This window comes from Cupressus sempervirens, chromosome 5 (genome assembly GCF_028749045.1).
Source record: "Cupressus sempervirens isolate cs-2001-9-10 chromosome 5, ASM2874904v1, whole genome shotgun sequence".
NCBI classification, from domain to species: Eukaryota; Viridiplantae; Streptophyta; class Pinopsida; order Cupressales; family Cupressaceae; genus Cupressus; species Cupressus sempervirens.
In genome coordinates, this window is record NC_143122.1 from 834,492,324 (window position 1) to 834,503,342 (window position 11,019).

Consider the following 11,019-nt stretch of genomic DNA (forward strand, 5'->3'; position numbering starts at 1 on the left):
CTATTTCACATATGATATGTAACGAAAGGTAAAAATCTTTCATTGAGATATATAAATAGAAGGTAACCATTATTAGATGACGATCTTATAAATGGTAGACCTATTATCATGATAAACTTCACTAAATTATCTTCCCAAAGTGCTGAAAATCATGATAATGAATAGATAGAAGGCAATCTTTGTTAGGTGATGATATTGCAAATGATTCGCCTGTTATTATGACAATTTTGTTCTAGATATGCCAGAAATCATTGATAATGAAAGAATTGTGATTACTCTAGATATTATTTTGGACAATTAGAGATCATAATATGTGTTATTGTAGTGTTCATAACATTATGATTGTAGTTATTTTACAAGTCACTATTTGAGAGTGTTGATCAAATAATATTTTTTGTATATATATCATTTCTACTAATATCTCATAAAAAAATTTGTCACTTCTCCCTTTCTAAGATAGTGTTGAAGTATAGTATTAGTCGAAGTGAAATACTCATTACATTGAGTATTTGTATTCATTATTTATATGAACATTGTTTTATGTCTTATATTATTGATACTTGATACATACATACATAAATACATACATACATACATACATAAATACATACATACATACATACATACATGTGTGTGTGTGTATCTATCAATTTATTTATAAATGACTTTACTTAGCTAATTGGGCTCTTATAATCAAAAGAGCCGATTATGTTAACAGGATCTTGAATGTAATTGTTTGACCACTGCATGATTGTTGATTGAGATGCATACTAATTTTATTTTCTTACACATTGATCATGATCAATTATGTGCACATAGAGACATCGCCTTATGTGGCCTTTGGCTATGGCAAGTCATGTCTCTATGGGGACATGATTTTGTTGTTTAGGTTGTAGCTTCTGTTGGATTGATTTTATCATGAGATACCTTGTCAATGGTAAATTATCTTTAAGGTAAATATCTTATATATAATATATATTATATATTAATATAATATATATTATATATTATACATTATATATTATTAAATAATAATATAATAATATATTACATATATGGTTAATATAATAGGGTATGTGCAGGATCATGGTGTGCCAAAAAGTGGCCATCTAAAAAATATGTAGTTTTAAAATGCCTCAAAGCATTTCAAAATCTATTCAATTTTTTTTCCCACCCATCTTGATACTAATAGAAAACAATTAATACCTTTATAAGGCTTACTATATCTCTCGATACCAACCCTATTTAGTAAACTTTAAAAATGTCTCGAAAATGTATTTTTGGCTTGTTCTTGTGTGTTTTTTACTTCAAACATGTAGCTGACAACTTTTTTTTCACCAAAATTAGATGAAATGAAAAGGGTTTCTTAAGAATGTTCTCATCTTTCAATAAATGCAACCTTTGTCAAATTATGAGTTTAGTAATTATTACTTATTTTCTAATGGAGTTACGTATAAAGTGTTGATTGATACACTATTTGGAAAACAATTATAACTTTCAAATGGTGAAACATTTTTAAGATTCAAAATATGTGTCACATTCTATGTTTCTTCTACTATAAGGGAAAAAATAAAAATTAAATTTTGGAGAGTTTTGAATTAGTTAAGTTGGTTAGACACAAAACCTTTTTATTGCAAGTATACTAAAGTAGAAAATTAATAAATAATTATTTATTTAGAATAAAAATACCCAAAAATATGTGTCACGTTGAGGAATGAGTCTACTTCTTATATCTAGAATATTATTAAAACATATTATCATTTGATTTTGATTAAGGTGCTCAGACATATGTCTACTTCTTATTTTTGTCTTAAAATTTTTGTACTATTACATTAAAATTCAAAAAATTTACCGATCAATTTTTCTTCTTTTTCAGATAAGGCCTAATAGTTTATAAACTAAAATCTATTTCCTAGAGATTATTTTCTCTCAAGTTTTTGATATAAAGTTTATAACAAGTAGAAAATTTCACATCAAATTGACATAAGCCTAATTTTCTAATTTTTTATTTCTAGTTAAGAGCATAGTTTAGTTAACCATGATCCTACACATACCCATTAATATTATGTATGTGCTTAAAGATGAGTTATACATATGGCTATTTATTGAATAATGATAATTAACTATAGAGACATGTCTCCTCCTATTTTATTTATGAGTCTTCAAATCTGCATTTGGAAAATCATCAATCACATTGAAAATGTTAGTGCATTTGTAGAAAATGATCCATGTTACTCAAAAAATTCATGTAACACTTTCTGACATTCTACCAATATAGCTTTGTACAGATTCATCTTCCAAAATTTTAGCATCCTAAAACAATGATGTGCACATTTTTACTATGATTCTTTTAGCATGGTTATCACCTTCAAAACTAGATTCTAATGCTTCCTAAGTTACATGAGATGTCTATAAGGGTTTTACCTTATTACATTCACTTTTAGGAAGAGCTCATAATAATGCTTCTTTGGAAAGCATATTAGACATAAACAGATCTATCTCAATGTGACTACAATCATCAAGTTTTATTTTGTCCATAATATTTTCTCTATTCTTTGTCATTAGCCAATATGTTGGACCAATATATAGAAAATAAATCTTCCTCTTCTCTTTCCATCTGTCATAGTTCACTCCATCAAATTTAGGACTTTCTTTTCTAAAGTGACCTACCATTGACCTCATTAAGCTATTAAGCTTTTTCTTCAAGGACCTAATGCTTTGATAGATATTGATAGAAAGTAAAGTCCACATGGAAAACTGAGAGAGGGGGGTTGAATTATTTATGTAACTACTAAAATATTTATCAATCTTATTAATCCTTAAACATCTAAAAAATATAATCAGCAACCATAAGTAGATATATGTAAAAAATAACAATAGATATATTAACTAGGGAAAACCTTGGTGGGGATGGTACCCACAAAATGATGTACTAACATAAAAGTTCAATGTAAGAGGATGAAATTTTCTAGGAGACAATGGAATACATTCTATACATATCAGTGCCTGTTAGGACACTTTGAATCTCTTTTAGGAGGTTCCAACCTTGTTAGGACTTATAGAAGGTAGATGGACCCACTATCCAAACAACTTCGTGCAAAAGATCACCGAACTAACTATCCAACTAATCTATGTATTATTCCTTGTAGAATAATAGAAATCAAATAAATCAAACTCCTCTATCATCTTGACTAGATGAACACCTCTTATGATCTCAATAATTAGATCACTAACTTCACATTCAAATAATCCATTGGATTTCTTATATGCATTTACCAACTTCACATGTCACTTTCTTAATACAAAATGGAACAAATCACATAAAGGAAAATAACCTTCTTTTATACAATATCTTCAAAATAATTCCTTTATTTAGTCTTGGGAATTTCCCAATTAATTATAAGAGGTCCTCATTAAGGTATTACAAAACATTACACCTTTTTGAAATTACAAATTAGTGTCAGCTCACAGTCTTTACAACTTCTCATAAGTGTGATTATTGTTCTCCCACACTTGCTAATGTCATCATCATGATATCCAATATCACCATCTTATATCACTCATCATGATTCTATCCTTGTTTAGAGATACAATCCAAATACTAGAAACCACTTATCAAGAAATCTATCAATGCACTATCTTATGTAAATCATGAATAACTTTCACATATCTTTTACTCTATGTACATTATCTTGTCCATAGAAATGGTTAACAATGTACAATACATTCTCAAGTGCATTTGACATGATCATCAATACACAATCTGTATGATCTCATCATCTACCTGCTACTCTCCTAGTCTTTACAAAAACAATACTATGTTGACATCAATGACAAATACAACTATGAATGCAGCATGTCAATCATGCTAAGTATATTTCCAATTCTTAGGATACTCCCCAAAAGGGATACCATCAGCATTCATGCTAACAACAAGTAAAAATTTTATTCTAGAAATGAGGGAGAGGGTAGGAAAATAATGAATTCAGCTATATCAAATAATAAATCATTGAATAATAGTTATGATAAGTCACTATGTTTCCAATTATTTGTTAGGTTTTAGATTATTAGTGTAATTTTCATTTTCAGTTAGAAATAAAATTAAGATTCTAAGTGCTACAAATTTCTTATCTATTTAATTCAAATGCAGTAATTTGTTTTGGGTAAAAATATATTAGAATTAGATTTAGAGTGACTCTTAATTAACATTGATATATTTTTGGTTATTTCTAAAGTAAATTTAATATTAACTTGTGTTGTAATTTATCTATAATGAGAACTATATATCAATAATGTGAGTGAAAATTTCTCACTAAAATGTATGTTTTCAATTAAGTGTTAAGAAAAAAAAATTTAATGTGACCCAAATCCCAAAAGTCTTTACAAAATAAAAGGTAAAGTCAAATATTTAAAATAGTGTTGGAATAGACAATTAACAATGCTAGACAACTATCTACCCACCAAAGACCATCACACAACCGTGGAGTAGAATGGACACCAAAACCAAACGACTAATTTATATATGCTTATAAATACAAAAAAATGTAGAAAATCAAGGGACAAACAAATGAGACCAACATTATGCTCACTAGAGCTTGGTCTCTTCATTTTCCTTAATCTCCTCAATTACCACTTTGACATCCTCTTTAATTTGTTCATCAATCTTGGCCTTTAGCTTCTTTCTAACAAATCTCACCCTCTTCTTACCTATTATGTCTTCCATTCCCTTAGCCTAATCAAAGTAAAACTAAAATGTATGTTCTATTTTAATTAAATGGGCGAAAGCATTTTTTTAATATATGTTACACTCAAGTTAGATTCAATTTTCTTGAATGATTTAAATATTGCCTAATTTATCTAGTATAGACCCCATCTCATACATGGAAACATCTTAATCTCTATCAGAGAGAACTTGTCCATGATCATGAGGTTTGAAATTTTTCCCAATGACCTAGTGGTGTTTCATTTTGAAATTGGACTATGGGTTCTGACATCAATAATAACAATATCATGTGTAGATTTTATTAACTTATCCCAAGTTTATTGCAAAATTATTCCCAAAGGGATGTTCGCAAGATTTTGGTGGTATGAAATAAAGTAAGATTATAGATGGTGCATTAATGATGACTTGAAAAACCTTCTTTGTCATTATTTTGGTGATTCCCAAGATCACTCCATTTAGTAGAGGATATTTTTTATTGATATGTTTTACATGTTAAGAGTGTTATTACCATGTTATTTCTTATCACTCCAATTAGAATAATATTTTTCTCAAATAGATTTCTAGAAAGGCATTATATTTTTTTCTCCAAAATAGTTCATTTTAATAGTGTCATCTCTATAATTTCACATTTCCTTTCCACAATTATCATAAGGCTTTAAAGATGGTAGAAATTGAGGAGTCTATTTCACTAGTTAACATGGATGGTGAGAGTTATAGAATTGAACCATGGTGAACTGAAGATGGCTAGTGCAAGAATCTTTATGCCTAGATGCCAATTGTTAAGGATGAGGTCATGCCTTTAATAGAGGCCACAAAAGGTTTTAGTGAGATGGTTTTGATTAAGATGGAAAATACCTAAGAGGGAATATAAAGATACTATCAATGATATCACATTTGAATTAATGAAAAAAATCATAACCTAGGGGACTCGCCTATCTATTGAGGGAGTAAACTAGTAACATATTACCAAGGTCATAGATGAAACAAGCATGAATTTTTATTGCAAGCTTAATAAGAAGCCACTTCACATGAAAGATGTATTTATTATGTATAATTTTTTAGGGCTATAGAATGGTTTATATGTACTGATCATGAATATCTTATACTAGAGAGTTGTTTCAATATTATTACAACTATTTTTCTCAGCTAAACCATTTTCATTACCATTACAAGATTTCTTTTCTACTCTTTTGACATCATGATTTATGGGTGTTTGAAAATGTAAAGAGGAAGAGAAACATTTAACTATCCATTATGGGGGTCTTATCTTTTTCCAATATAACATTTGTCGATGTATGTATCTCCCCATAATATTATTCTTATACAACCCTCAATGCCCAACATCTCCACCATGTTTATGTCAATATTCATTTTGAAAAACCTTATCATCTCTCTACATTCCCCTTCCACCATTGGGATGAATGTTAACAATCCCCCAAATTTGTCATTTTTCCAACTAAACCCTAAGTTAGAGCTATCTATAGAATTGAGTGAGGTTGGGATATAATTAACTAGGGGGAAGAGATGTTCTCATATAATTTCCTTAAACAACAAAAAGAAGAAAAATGGTGGAAAATAATAGATCATAAAGGAGGTGAATGAGTACTTTGATTGTAATAGAAGTAAGGAGGAAGGGAAAAATACAAGTGAAAACAAGAAAGCTAAGAGATTCAACTACATTGATGATTATGAGGAGGATATTATTAGTAAGTCCCCAATAAAAATGGATGAAGCCTATTAAGACAAAGAAATTTCTCAATTTTTTTTCTAGTTTCACTTTATATATGTTAGAACCCATAACTCAGATAAAGGTAATATGCTATAATGAAAAATCCATAATGACCACCACTTCTCCTATGAAGTTTCCAAAGAAGAACCCCTCTTTTCCTTCCCTAACTACCTCCTTTCCCTAGTCCATGACTCCCTCCCTTCCCCAAATTTGGAGATGATCACCTCTGTATATGTTGAAGTTGAGATAAAGAACCTATTTTTGTAGGTGGAGAATCTAAAAAAGATAGTGTAAGATTTGGATCTGATGTTTAACACTATGGTGGAATTTATTTTAAAGTCATACATGTAGAAGATACCAGCTTCCAACTCTTACAATAAGAGATGATAGAGGGTATAGTGGTGGTGTAGGTTGAAAACTTCTAGAGGATCTATAGGTTTGTAGAATTTGGTTTGATGTTCCTTGGTCAAAGCCCACCCCACCCCCTTGGAGGAGAAGAAGGAATCAGGATTCAACCTCATTCTATGTTCCTTGATTTTTGTTTTTATTTATTATGATTGAGTTTAAGCCCTATGTCATTCTTAAGAATCTTTGGATAATGCAAAATCTTAACACTATGGTTAGTTATTCTACTACTTTAGTTAATGCTCTTTACTCTTATAGTACTATCTTTTTTTAAGGTTATGAGATAGTTGGACATTAGACAATTTTTGTAGTATTTTGTTTTTAATATTTAATATGGGTGGCTAATAAATATTTTGGTTGATTAGTGGGTTTTTAATTCGCCAATATAGACGCTACCATTCTTTTTTTTCCTTTGGGTCAAACACTTATTTTTTAGTGCATCTTAATATAAATAATATTAATAATAATAATAGTATTATTATTGTTAGTGTAAATAATTAATTATAATTACACTTTACTTAAGTTTACCTAGGTCAAATACATTATTTTATTATTTATCATATAGACACCTAGGAGTATGTGTAGTTATATGAGTTGTCTTGTTGGCAACATAGGAGTTTGCATATTCATCTGAGTTGTCATGTAGACAACAAAGTTGTTTCCACTCTAATTAAGCACATGGTGTCTACAACATGTCTTTATGAGATACACCTATGTAAGCTTATCCTTACATCATCACACTAAATCTTGTGATCAATGGAGGATAATCCACTCTTGGTGGACATCTAGTTAGTTATGAGGCTTATCACTTTGCTGACTCCTAGTCATTCTAGATGTCATTATATATAGGCACTTCTAGTTTATATGTACATATGATATTCTCATTATTGTTGTTCTGGTCATCTATTATTGGTATATATTGTGCTAGTGTTTGAGCTTCTTTATTTTGGTGTTATTTTACCCTAAGGAAAATTCTTACATGGTATAAGAGTTGACAGAGCTTCTCTTCACATAACCATTGGAGAACATTTTTTCTTGACTTCTCAAAGGACCATGATTTAGATTCAGAGTATCTCTAGTCATTGGGAGCATCTAGAGCCAAACTAGACATCACCATTGTATTTGGAGTGTCGATTCAGTGAATTTTGACTATAAATTAGGGTAGGTCGTAGTCAAAATTGAGCCAATTTTTTTTTGCAAACCGAATCCCAAAGGCTTGATTTACAAAATTGATATGATCTTTGAGATCTAAGCAATTTCTTTTTAGATATATTTTTTAAATTTACGTCTCTATATTTTTTTGGATCTACATTTCTTGGGCCATCTTGCCTATAGGAGAAGCAATTTTTTTGCAAGAAAACTTGGTGGTCAAATCCCAACACTCATAGCTAGAATATTCTATATTCCATAGAATATTCACACTTCAATTTGATGACATACTTACCCAACATCCAACATAACTGGTGACACAACACATAGTGGGCTTCAACAACTCCAGTGGCCTTCAAGGCACTTCACCCTATTTGGCTCATTTTTTTTATACAATCGCAGGCACTAACACTTGGTGCATATGGGATTAAACCCACTACTAGTCCACTGACCACTAATGACTCCCCCACTTGCCGGTGATTACTATCACCACTAACCTCCCACTGGTGACTTTAGTGACCTCCTCCACTGATCTGACCTCCACTAGCTACTTTGAAGCTACCACATGGATTTCTTCACTTTGTCAAGACCCACATGTTGCCACATATGTTAAGCCATGTAGATCCAACATGTTTTCTCTAGCAGCTCCATGTGGGACCCAATCACACCCCACATAGTTGCCACGATAGGCCTCATCATCTAACAAGTTAGCACTCTTGTCAGTGGACACATTAGTATATATACACTACTGACATCATCTAACACATCACTATATAGACCTACCTACTTAGTCCTGACCGTACTACCATGTCATCCAGTTAGCTCTATTTTTTGCTGACTTCAAGATTTCACTATCTTAAAATTGACGTCCATTTGATCATCACAAGTAGGAAAAATTATGCTACTACAATGGCCATTTGGACGTCAAATTTAACATAGGAGTTTCCTTTGTAGACCCCTCACCATATGCAGTTTTGATTTGATAGTCCAACTTTAGGAGCCCATATCTTGATCATTTGTACTCCAAATTAGGTGCAAGTTTTTTGATTTGTGCTAGAATTTCACAAAAGTTTTAATGGTGCTAGTTTTGGTATATAGATTTTTCAAAAAAATTAGTTTTTGGTGACTATACCTATCCAATCCTACATTTTACAACTTCAAATGCTCTATACATGCTCATTTGGACATATTTTTAGGTTTACTTTTTTTTGAATTGCTTAATTTTTCATCTACTTTCCAAATCTACAATCATATTATACACTTGTGTGGATAGAAATAATACTTTTGGAAATAGGTCAATTTTTTTCCATTGTATTGCTTTGATCAAATTTCAAAATTGTTGTATATTTGAGCTACATTACTAAGTCCTAGATTTGAATTCTAAGAGGAGGTTGGAAGCAACAAATTCAAAAGTCCACTTTTGTCTATTTTTGACAAGTGGCCTATTGTAAACACACTACATATAAAGTGCCTAAAGCATTCATTTGATTGAGTGAAAGGGTGGGTGTGTCTTGTGTTGTTGTGTCTCTTTGATATTATGCTCTTTCTTTTGCATTATGGGTTCTTTTTCAAAGTGAACACCACATAATTATGCTACTTGGAAAGAAAAGATAAAGGAACTATTAGTTGAAAAAGGTATACTATGTTATGTAATTGGTGTGGCAAAGAAACATGATGATGATGTTGATGAGTCTCGTAAAGAGGACTAGGCATCAAAACAAGAAATGACCCTAGGAACCTTGTTAAAGAATATCTTAGATCCTATCAAATATCACATCAAGAACCTTGACAATCCAATAGAAGTTTGGGATAAACTTGAAGCATTGAATGAAGTATCATTCTAGGATTTTCTCTTTTCACCCCTTCCATGTAATATAGGGGATCCATCCATAATTGTTTCCTCCATCACATAGGAAGATAATTGCTAGCATTCATCAATATTTTCTTTACAACTTCAGAATTGTCAAGACTATATACTAGTAGCACTCCATCGAGGAGAAGGCTTTCAATATAGATATTAGCACCATTTATAAAAAAAGGTTGGTTTCAGCAAAATTTGGCTATTGCTAGACAATTTATGCAATAGTCAAATTTTGCAAAATTCAACCTTTAATATAAATGGTGCTAATATTGACATTGAAAGCCTCATCCTTGATGGAGTGCTACTAGTATATATTGTTGATAATTTTGAGGTAAGCATGTTAGTTGATCATTTTGTCAAATCATTTTATCCTCTTAAATACTAAAAATAGTAAATTATCAGATGGTTTTTTAGCCAATGTTATTTTTTTCATGCCAAGTATAGAAAATCATCACAAAAAACCTAATTTAAGTATGTATTCTATTTCAGGTCAGGCTATCCGTTCATGTGAAGAATGATAGATGGATACTTGAGCTATTAACTACAAAGATGATTTGTTGCTAGAGAAAATTGAGATGAGAAGCTTTGCTATCAAAAATATTGACCAAACGATCTTGAGGTATGATCAATCTGGAAAATACTATGTTGATTTTAGCAATATAAATGAATTGGAGATGCTTTTCATATTATAGAAGTGTATTCTTCTAGTTGATTTATTATATTATACAAACTACTTCTCATTTTCAAATGTTCACTCCCATTTTTGGTTTTCATTAAGTCTATCAACATCAAGCAATGAAATGTATTTAGTGATATCCTTGAATAAAAATTCATGGTAAATGAGAATGATATTCAACTTCTAAGTATTGGTTCAAAGAATATGATATTGATGTTAGAGGTGGTCTTAATTTTCTCTTCCTCTGACTCTTGCTGGTTTATTTTTATAGGTTGGACTATTTATGAACATTTCATTATTAAATTGGAACAACACCCTATCCAAAGTGAGGTCAAAGAGCTCAATATATTTTGAAGAGGAGACATACTTGAGGTTGTAATAGATGAATTAGTAGCAATAGTTACATTAATTATTAAATACCATTATAAGATTATTGAAACTCTACATGAATATTGTCAACTTAATAATGATGTCAA